Source organism: Bufo gargarizans, chromosome 1, assembly GCF_014858855.1.
Source record: "Bufo gargarizans isolate SCDJY-AF-19 chromosome 1, ASM1485885v1, whole genome shotgun sequence".
NCBI lineage: Eukaryota > Metazoa > Chordata > Amphibia > Anura > Bufonidae > Bufo > Bufo gargarizans.
Genome location: NC_058080.1, coordinates 693,942,637 through 693,954,706, shown reverse-complemented (window position 1 = coordinate 693,954,706; position 12,070 = coordinate 693,942,637).

Sequence of the window (12,070 nt, the reverse complement as noted above, 5' to 3'; positions counted from 1 at the left end):
AATAAAAAAATCATAATAAAGTCTCTAAATAGTTTATTAGAAATAATGCAGACAATTTAAAAAATCCCCATCAATTCCAATACAAAGCAAGTACAGAACAAAATTATTTCATGATGTCGTAGTGGTTCGTTAATTCGACAATGGTTAATCAATTTGACACACGTCCCCGGATAGGGGACGTAACAGGGATTTAACTGATAGGAATAGTACTAGTTAAGACACCACTCATATAGGGTGTCACAGCACATTGCTCCGTGCACGTGCAGTGCCCCAACTTGGGAGTAAGAGGACAGACCAAGCTGCTTTTTCCATCTCCCGGTTCCTAAAATCAATTCAGTTTGGTGTATCAGAGTTTGGTCTGTCACTGTGAAGGCAGTCGAAGGTACCCGGCCTAATTTTTTTTTCACAAAAGGCAATCCCTGATATGGGACGTAACAGGGATTAAACTGATAGGAATAGCACTAGTTAAGACACCACTTATATAGGGTGTCACAGCACATTGCTCTGTAAACGCGCAGTGCCCCAACTTGGGAGTAAGAGGACCGACCAAGCTGCTTTTTCCATCTCCCGGTTCCTAAAATCAATTCAACACAAGTCCCCGGATAGGGGAAGTAACAGGGATTAAACTGATAAGAACAGTACTAGTTAACACACCACTCATACCGTGTGGCATTAGTACATTGCACGGCGCACGCACAGTGCCCCAAATTGGCAGTAACAAGAAGGACGCACACAGATAAATCACATTTCTGCAAGGAGTTTGTCAACTTTTGACAACTGTTTGTGGTTGTCTAAAATCCATTCAATACACGTCCTGATAGGGGACGTAACAGGGATTAAACTGATGAGAATAGTACTACAGAAAATACCACTTATATCGGGTGTGACAGTAAATTGCACGGCGTAGACGCAGTGCTCGTGAATTAAAACAAAGGGGAGGGAGCCAGCGTTTTTTTAACCATCTCCCCGTTCGAAAAATCTATTCAATAAATGGACCCCAGATTGGGGACATAACAGGGATTAAACTGATGAGAATAGTACTACAGAAAATACCACTCATATCAGGTGTGACAGTAAATTGCACGGCGCAGACGCAGTGACCGTGGATTCAAACAAAGGGGAGGGAGCCAGCGTTTTTTTAACCATCCTCCCGTTCGAAAAATCAATTCAATTCACCTTTCGGGGACCCTTGGTGTTGTACGTGGCTGGGAGGAGGAAGAAACCTTCAATGAAATCAACGGGACATGGCTAGCTTGGCATCCAACCTTGTGCAAATGGGGAGTTTGCAGGTGGGCAAATGGACTGCTTGCGGTTGTTTGCGGTGCATTAAAAGGGGAGTTTGTTCTGTCAGTGTCTGTGAAGCGGGTGTAACCCTTACACTACCTGATCGATACAACATCAAACCACGTTGTTCAAAAAAATTTAGGATTGTTAGGTGATTTATGCCCTTTATGGATTAAAACCGAACTCTGCGTCAACTATGTAATTTTCCATGGGAGTTTTGCCATGGATCCCCCCCGGCATGCCACAGTCCAGGTGTTAGTCCCCTTGAAACAACTTTCCATCACTACTGTGGCTAGAAAGAGTCCCTGTGGGTTTTAAAATTTGTCTGCCTATTGAAGTCTATGGCGGTTCGCCCGTTCCCGAACATTTGAGGAAATTCACGTTCACTGTTCGCGAACTGAAACTTTTATGTTCGCGACGTCTCTACCCAACACATCACATCACCCAAAGAACACCATTCCCACAGTGAAACATGGTGGGGGCAGCATCATGCTGTGGGGATTTTTTTCAGCAGCCGGGACTGGGAAACTGGTCAGAGTTGAGGGAAAGATGGATGGAGCTAAATACAGGGATATTCTTCAGCAGAACCTGTAGCACTCTGTGCGTGATTTGAGGCTAGAACGGAGGTTCACCTTCCAGCAGTACAATGACCCCAAACACACTGCTAAAGAAGTACTTAAGTGGTTTAAGGGGAAACATGTAAATGTGTTGGAATGGCCTAGTCACAGCCCAGATCTTAATCCAATAGAAAAGCCGTAGTCAGACTTAAAGATTGCTGTTCACAAGCGCAAACCATCCAACTTGAAGGAACTGGAGCAGTTTTGCAAGGAGGAATGGGTAAAAATCCCAGTGGTAATATGTGGCAAGCTCATAGAGACTTATCCAAAGTGACTTGGAGCTGTGATTGCCGCAAAAGGTGGCTCTACAAAGTATTGACTTTAGGGGTGTGAATATTTATGCACATTTACTTATTATGGTATTTTGTCATATTTGTTGTTTACTTCACAATAAAAAAAAAAAAAAAAACATTCTCAAAGTTGTGGGCATGTTCTGTAAATTAAATGATGCAAATCCTCAAACAATCCATGTTAATTCCAGGTTGTTAGGCACCAAAATATGAAAAAAGTCAAGAATACTTTTGCAAGGCTTTGTATATTACATTTTATGAGAGAGGGAAGGACAGAATAAGTTTTACTAAATCTTTTCCCCATGTGAAGAAGGAAAACCTACTTAGGCCTCATGCACACGACCGTGGTGTGTTTTTCGGTTTGCAAATCGGAGATCCGCAAAACACGGATGGCATCCGTGCGCGTTCTGCAATTTGCAATAGCGCGGACAAGAATAGGACATGTTTTATTGTGGGGCCACGGAACGGAGCAATGGATGCAGACAGCACATGGAGTGCTGTGTGCATCTTTTGCGGCCCCATTGAAGTGAATGGGTCCGCATCCGAGCCACCAAAACGGCGGCTCAAATGCGGACCCAAACAATGGCCGTGTGCATGAGGCTTTAGACTAGTTTCACACTAGCGCTAAAATATTCCAGCAGTCCGTTCCAGCAAAGCTGGAAACTGCTGCAGCACTGCCAAGCCCCGTTGACTATAATGGGACCAGGTGGGGATCCGGCCTGTATTTGGCATTTGTTCCAAGATTCAACTGAATAAATACAACTGCAAGCAACATTTTTTTCCGGCACTAATGTCAGAAACAGGCAAGATCCACGCCGGGTCCAATTATTGTCAATGGGCTACAGTGGGGAAAGTTAGTATCCGGCTATGCTGGATACGATGAACTGTGGCAGGCTATTGCTCTGCTGAACAACCTGCCAGAATATTTTAGCGCTTGTCTGAAACTAGCCTTAGAGCTCTGTCTCCATGTACTAGGGTTCCTTGGGCCAGCAGAGTGAGCAATTCCTAGGAGCCATGTATTCAGAAAATGTACATGCCCACTTTAAATTGCATCATAATCTTCCTAATTTTTGTGATATACACAGGATGCATCATCCATATAGTTTAATATGTTTTTGTGAGTAATTCAATGAGAAATAGACACTAGTGGCAAATATTTGTTCCCAGACTTAGGTCCAAGTTGGATTGTTTTTTGTTGAAATTTTAGGGCCCATAGTCGATCCTCTAATACACTGGTGAGTCAGTCCAACCCTACTCCCCATAGAATCAATGCATTCCTGTTATGCTGCCTGCAATGCTACATGGTACAATACTGAAAAAAAAAAACAATGAGCCGGCATCTGCCGGTCCCCACCGCTAACAATCCACTGGAGTGGCTACTGGACCTGGTGTTGCACATCCATATTCAATTCCAGTAATTTGAAAAAAATCACAGGAAGAGGTTAACCTACTTAAAACGTAACTTTTATATTTGCTTTTTAAAATAAGTCCCACAACAAAAATTAATTCATAAAATTGACTGCATAGGTAGTCTGGAAAATAATATAGAGAGGAAGAACCGCATAAATGAATAGCAGATGCTGGTTGTATCAGGGATAATGTGGTGGCTCTGAGCTTTGGAGTTGAAGGGAAAGGCATCTTTGGTGGTGATTCCGTTTCTGGGTTTTTTCACACCTTGTCTCTGTCACTCCATTGCTGGATCAGACACTGTAGGGAAGATCCAGAGGTTTTAGATGCAACAATATTTTACCCCCTGGATCTCCAAGTCCACGTGTCCCTTCTTAGACAAGGGCTTAGGATGGGAGATAAATCCCTACTTGGACTATCTAGCCCTGCCTGAAAGCGGAGGAGTCTCCCACCTATATGCCTATACATAGGGTGAGAGTAATGCGATTAAGCTCACGGAAGTCCAAACATGGCCTAAGAGTTCCGTCCTTTTTTTTAACAAAGAAGAACCCTGCAGCCACTGGTGATTTGGATGGTCTAATATGACCTTTAGCCAAACTCTGGCTACTCTTTCCGGTTCAGAATGATTATACAACCGAGACTTGGGGAACCTAGCTCCGGGAATAAGGTTGACGAGGAAATCATACTCCTGATGTGAAGGTAACTCCTGGTCTCCACTTTCAGAAAATACATGAGAAAAATCCAAAATAAAAGAAGGTACTATTTTAGTGGTTACAACTAGTGATGAGCGGCAGGGGTCATATTCGAATTTGCGATATTTCGCAAATATTTTTTAGAATATTTGTCGAATATTCGAAAATTTGAAAATTCCCGATTTTTTTTCTTGAAAAAAATCGGCAAGGTAATGATAGTGTAATATGCAAATTTTCATAATTCGAATTTTGAACTTCAGATGAGAAAAAATTACAACTATTAGACAAAGAAGATTATAGCACTATATTAGCTAAATTGCTCTATATTCGTTTTTTTCGAATATTCGCTATATTGCTATAACTTAGTTTTTTCGAATATTTGTAATATTCTAAAACAAGAATATATAGCAATATAGCGAATATTCGAAAAAAACTAATATAGAGCAATTTAGCTAATATAGTGCTATAATCTTCTTTGCCTAAAAGTTGAAAAATGCGCAATAAAAATTAGAATCCGAAAATTCGAATTACGAAAATTTGCATATTACACAATCATTACCTTGCCGATTTAAAAAAAAATAATATAATCGTGCATTTTCGAATATGACCCCTGCCGCTCATCACTACTCCTAAAGTCAAGTATATTGCAGCCTTCTTATTGGCCCACAAGCTAGAAGCAGGAAGGGATCATGTGTACTGATTTTAAAAAAATATATAATAATCGGAAAAAAAAATTGAATATTCGAAATTACGAATGTATATAACTATATTCGAAATATTTGTGAATTTTCGAAGTACCTATATTCGCAATAAAAATTCGAAATTCGAATATTCGTGATCAACACTAGTTACAACCAAAAGTGACATGCTAAGACAGTTGTCTATGCAAAAATCACTCCAATCAAGAATGTCTCGCTTGCCAATCGATGGTAGGGTTATGTTTGATTAACCACAGTAAACCTAGCACCAGAGGAGCAGGCAGACCCTCCAGCACCAAACACAAAATGGATACTTGATCAGAATCTCCCACCTTTAGGTGAATGTCCTGCATCATTTGTGACAAACACTTTTGTGAGAGTGGGGCGGAATCAATCGCAAACACCAAAATATTTTTGTCTAATGCGCTTGTCAAACCATGCATACAGACGAACTGGCCTTTCACTGGGTTAACCCCTGCCCCACTGTCTATAAATACTTAAATTCCCACAGTTTTGGACTCCTTGAACCAAATAAAATTGTCACTTCCCCTGGAAAACCTATCCATGAGAGCGACCTTAGGTTCAGGGCAGGCCTGGTTCCCGCTGCTGGAGGCTGCCACCTGTGGTCTCTGAAACTGCGAGACGGCCATGTGGGGGTCAGCCACCTCCAAAGACAGTCCCTGCATACGATCGACCAGTGCAGAAACAGTATCCATCGCTGCACTGACACAAACAAAATGACATTTTTTGGCGGTTGATAATGTTACAGGTAATGGGGAGGGGATAACACCAGATAACACACTAGACCGGAGTCTAGTCCTCAAAGCTAAGGAAGAGGGATGGTGACCTCCTAGGAATTCCTAGACCTCTCCCTGACTCCTGCCAGTATGAGTAGACCCTGAAGGTGAAAATACTCATACACCGTAACCTTAGCCCTGGAGACCCTGGAAGTCCCTAGGAGTTGAGGCAGGGAATGAGACCCCTGGTTCCTCCCCAGATGAAGGAACCAGCATCTCCCTGAGGCCTACACAACAACACACTGAGGCGAACAACAAAAATGCAAAATAAAATGCGCTTAGCTAAAAGAAGAATGGAAGACAGGAGATCCAAAGGAACAACACTCCAGCTCAACCAACTCCAGCAGAAAATATCAACCACATGGTAAGCAGTGTGAGTCAGAACTAAATAGAGCATCAGTAATGACCACAAGCTGCACCTGACAAGAGGTGTGGTCATTACCAAACAACAACACTGCAAGATGAAAACAAAGAGACTGTCAGATACCCTCACATGCCGCCAGTCTCTCAGATCTTCTCACCTCTGTCATAAGAGGGATCGTGAAAGAGTCTTATACTCATTCCTGGCGTCATCACCATGGTTACCATATAAACATATTAGAGTACATACAATTAAAAACCGTGCAACAAACATCATATGTAATCGTTCATAGAAATACACTAAGATCATTTCTGTCATTCAATCCCATCAGGCTCATAGCCCCTGTCTTCATTATCCACTTCACTTCTTTTTGGAAAGAGCATCCCGTGTCTGCTCCCTCCTCTTAAAGGCACAAGAACCACCTCTAGTCTGGCAAATTTCAATCAATACTTTACTATCGGCGTTATGCATGTCCTTTACATGCTCTATTTACCTAGGTGACTCTACTATTGTTCTTTTGTGGATCTCATGTGTTCCTTGAAACGTTTGTGCAGGCATCAAATTGTTTTTCCTAAAGTATGTGTAATCTATCACAACTACACAGTCAATAAACTGATGGACTACATGACTTATTCCTCCCACAAAAATATGTGTCACTGACGTACCGAGACATACGGACGTTCCCGCAACAGGTGGCAGGAGATCAGTGAGACTGGCAACACGTGGTTTGATCTGACATGTTTTCCTTTTGGATCAAATGACATCTTTGTTGTTTCTGGTGCTTGCCACACCTTCTATCCCTAGGTGTTGCTATTGTGGTAATTTAGCCATGTCTATTTATTGTTGTTTCTCCCACTATGCTATGTGATTTATAGCTTCTGTTGGACTTGTGGTTAGCTTGTGTTTGGTTCTTGGCTGAGTTCCAGGTGCTACCAAAGCTTTATTGAAGACAAGTGTTTCAGTTCCCTTTTGTATTTTGTTTTGATATACAGTACAGACCAAAAGTTTGGACACACCTCAGTCAAAGAGTTTTCTTTATTTTCATGACTATGGAAATTGTAGATTCACACTGAAGGCATCAAAACTATGAATTAACACATGTGGAATTATATACATAACAAAAATGTGAAACAACTGAAAATATGTCATATTCTAGGTTCTTCAAAGCAGCCACCTTTTGCTTTGATTACTGCTTTGCACACTCTTGGCATTCTCTTGATGAGCTTCAAGAGGTAGTCACCTGAAATGGTTTTCACTTCACAGGTGTGCCCTGTCAGGTTTAATAAGTGGGATTTCTTGCCTTATAAATGGGGTTGGGACCATCAGTTGCGTTGTGGAGAAGTCAGGTGGCTACACAGCTGATAGTCCTACTGAATAGACTGTTAGAATTTGTATTATGGCAAGAAAAAAACAGCTAAGTAAAGAAAAACGAGTGGCCATCATTACTTTAAGAAATGAAGGTAGGTCAGACCGAAAAATTGGGAAAACTTTGAAAGTGTCCCCAAGTGCAGTCACAAAAACCATCAAGCGCTACATAGAAACTGGCTCACATGCGGACCGCCCCAGGAAAGGAAGACCAAGAGTCACCTCTGCTGCGGAGGATAAGTTCATCCGAGTCACCAGCCTCAGAAATCGCAGGTTAACAGTAGCTCAGATTAGAGACCAGGTCAATGCCACACACAGTTCTAGCAGCAGACACATCTCTAGAACAACTGTTAAGAGGAGACTGTGTGAATCAGGCCTTCATGGTAGAATATCTGCTAGGAAACCACTGCTAAGGACAGGCAACAAGCAGAAGAGACTTGTTTGGGCTAAAGAACACAAGGACCAGTGGAAATCTGTGCTTTGGTCTGATGAGTCCATATTTGAGATCTTTGGTTCCAACCACCGTGTCTTTGTGCGACGCAGAAAAGATGAACGGATGGACTCTACATGCCTGGTTCCCACTGTGAAGCATGGAGGAGGAGGTGTGATGGTGTGGGGGTGCTTTGCTGGTGACACTGTTGGGGATTTATTCAAAATTGAAGGCATACTGAACCAGCATGTCTACCACAGCATCTTGCAGCGGCATGCTATTCCATCCGGTTTGCGTTTAGTTGGACCATCAGTTATTTTTCAACAGGACAATGACCCCAAACACACCTCCAGGCTGTGTAAGGGCTATTTGACCATGAAGGAGAGTGATGGGGTGCTGCGCCAGCTGACCTGGCCTCCACAGTCACCGGACCTGAACCCAATCGAGATGGTTTGGGGTGAGCTGGACCGCAGAGTGAAGGCAAAAGGGCCAACAAGTGCTAAGCATCTCTGGGAACTCCTTCAAGACTGTTGGAAAACCATTTCAGGTGACTACCTCTTGACTACCTCTTGAAGCTCATCAAGAGTGTGCAAAGCAGTAATCAAAGCAAAAGATGGCTAATTTGAAGAACTTAGAATATGACATATTTTCAGTTGTTTCACACTTTTTTGTTATGTATATAATTCCACATGTGTTAATTCATAGTTTTGATGCCTTCAGTGTGAATCTACAATTTTCATAGTCATGAAAATAAAGAAAACTCTTTAAATGAGAAGGTGTATCCAAACTTTTGGTCTGTACTGTATGTGTGTGTTGCCTTTTCCTGTTGTTTGTCATTAGGCCTGAGGGAGACTCCTGTTCGTCCTTCCCTTTGGAGTAACAGGTAGACTCAGTCCTGACATTAGTTCCAGGGACCTATAGGTTGAGATAGGATTCTAGGTATCCAGTGTATGAACTTGCCTACCTTTGGGGCCTGTTCATACTGGTAGTCTGTCAGAACTGGAGTTAGAGTTTTCTATAGGAGGTGTCCATCTTCCTTCCCTAGTTTTGAGGCCTTATTCCAGTATCCCCTTTCCCTCCCTATGCTCGGTGTGGTGTTTTACTCCCACACACGAGCGTGACATTATAAACCGCCAAAACCGTCATTTTTCCTTGTTTCAGTACAGCCATGGATCCTAGTGGTGCACTGGCTGGACAGCTGCAGGGGCTGTCTTTGGAGGTAGTTGACCTCCGCACGACCGTCTCGCAGATTCAGAGACCACAGGCTGCTGGTCCTAGTGGTGGTAGTGGTTACCAGGCCTGTCTCGAGCCTAAAGTTGCCCTCCCAGACAGATTCTCTGGGGGAAGAGATAATTTAATTTTGTTTAGGGAGGCGTGCAAATTGTATTTTAGGCTACATCCACACTCATCTGGGGATGAGAATCAGAGAGATGGTTTGGTTATTTAGTTGCCTAAGGGGGACGCTCAGTCATGGGCTTTTTCTCTGGCAACCGGATCGCAGTCAGTGGATGAATTTTTCAAAGCTCTGGGTCTCATTTATGATGACCCAGATAGGACCGAGACCAAGCTATGTTGCCTTCATCAGGGAGAGCGTTCTGCTGATATCTATTGCTCTGAGTTTAGGAGGTGGGCTACAGATACTGAGTGGAACGAACGATCCGGCTCTCCGTAGTCAGTTTTGTCAGGGATTATCAGAGAGGCTGAAGGACTCTTTGGCCTTTCATGAGAATCCTGAGTCTTTGGAAGCCGCTATGTCTCTTGCAGTACTCATTGATAGATGTCTGAGAGAGAGATCTAGGGGCCCCCACTCTCAGGACGAACTATCACATAACGTATCATCTTCCTCTGACACGTTGGGTGAAGTTACTCCTGGGTTTATGTCTGGGGACAAATCCATGCAGTTAGGGGAGCTATTCTTAAGCAATCTGGTCGTTGGAAGGGAGTGTGTTTTCTTCTGCAGACAGAAAAGGACATTTTATCGATGTATGTCTATGCATTCAGCCTCAAAATGAAAAAAAAAAAAGGGGGGCGTTTAATTCCCATCTGACTCTTGGAGGGGTGGGAGGAGAGTCAGAAAATGTGCTTTGGTCTTTGCCTGGTAGTACCCGATTTTTCCTGACTGCTGACGTGGCGCTAGGTGTTTATCGACTGTGGGGCAGGGGTGAACCTGATTGATGCTCAGTTCGTCTGTATGCACGGGTTCTCTCCAAGTGCTATTAATTCTGCACCTCTAACTCAGAAGTGTTTATCTCAGATGGTGCATGACATCCAATTAAGAGTGGGTGACTTTCATCAGGAATTCATCTTGTGTTTTGTGTTGGAGGGTCTCCCTGCTCCATTGGTTCTGGGTTTACTGTGGTTAAGCAGGAACAATCCAACCATCGATTGGCAATTTAGACAGATTCTAAATTTGGGTGATTATTGCGTTCCCAATTGTCTGAATACATCTTTTTCTGCTTTCACCACTAAAACATTACACTATTTTTTATGTGATTTTGCCTATGAACAGCAGCCAGGACGATTCACAAACGCGATCGCACGAACGTGATCAAATGTTCGCGAACCGCAAGTTTGCGGTGGGCCCCATTCACTTTAATGGCAGGCGAACCTGAAAAACCTTCAGGTCATATTTGCAGCCACCAAATACAAGAAGTGCCCAAATACATGGACAGTGACATACCAGAGTGGGATCAATGGCAAAAATTCCCACACATTTTTTTTATTGATCCTAAAGGGAAACACTCGAAAATATGCCCTGCTGGAGCCTAGAAAATTTTTATTTTAGGCCATGGTAGTACAGACCCCAAACATTAGGCATTCACTGTACAGAAAAGAACAATTGAAAATGTGTCTGGAGGTACATAAAAGATCAAGTGATTATGTGGATGGAGATATATTAGACAGTCTTTGGATATCGATTTTACTGCAGGTTAGTACAAATACATGTCAAAAGAACTAAAAATTTTAAATTGGATTAAAAACATGGCTAACGAAATCCCCCCTCTTGAATAAACCCCAAACGATAATAGTTGAAATTCGATAACACGTGGTCGTCACAGGTGTTGAATTCCTCTGAGGCACCAACAATTAGGCATTCACCGTATAGGAAAGATCAAGTGATTATGGAGGTATATTAGACAGTAAATGGATATCAATTTTACTGCAGGCCAGTTGACTACAGGCCCCAAAAACTATTGATAATCTGGCTGGAGGTACATTAGGCGGTCACTGTATAACAATTTTACTGTTGGCCAGTTAGATTACAGGTCCCAAAAATTATGCATTCACCATACAGAAAAGATCAAGTGATTATGTGGCTGGAGGTATATTAGACGGTCATTGGATATCAATTTTACTGCAGGCCAGTGGAGTACAGGCCCCAAGCATAAGGCATTTATCGGACAGAAAACATCATGTGATTATGTGGCTGGAGTTACAAAAGGCGGTCACGGTATAACAATTTTAATGCTGGCCAGTTAGATTACAGGCCCCAAAAATTACGCATTCACCATACAGAAACTGTGTGCCAGAGATACATTCATTTGCTGCTGTACATGGCCATATAGCTCTGGGATGCCCTTCTGGGAGAAATATTTCCTTCTGGGGATTTTCCATTGTGGTGTGCCACCAGTTTATATGGCAATAGTTTGCGGGCTAGCAATTCTGACAAGCCAGCGGTCAGCCATTGAGCAAGAGGGTTCCCCGACATCATCAACATTTTATGTTCGAACATTTGGGCCACGGAAACCTGCCTTTTGCCAGTTGAACGCAACAACGGTACGGTGGAGTGGAGGACAAATGGGAGGAGAGAGGAGAAGGAGAAGAGGCAGGATGTGGAGTGCCGAGAGTGTGGCTTTTTGGGTTCTGACGGTGTTGCTCCCACTGGACTCAGTGTTGGGAGGCCAGGTGCCTTCTTAAGGCGGTCGTCCCTAGGTGAGTGTTGGGCTTACCGCAACCTATGCGTTGACAGCACAGACTGCAGATGGCAACACTATTGTAAGCACCTGACACAATAAAAAAAAGCCCACACTGCAGAGCCACATGTCGGCATCCTGGGAGCGCAAGATCTGAACTCCCCTCCTCTTTACCTCTTGTGGGCACCCACGTGACATCCATCGACATATCATCA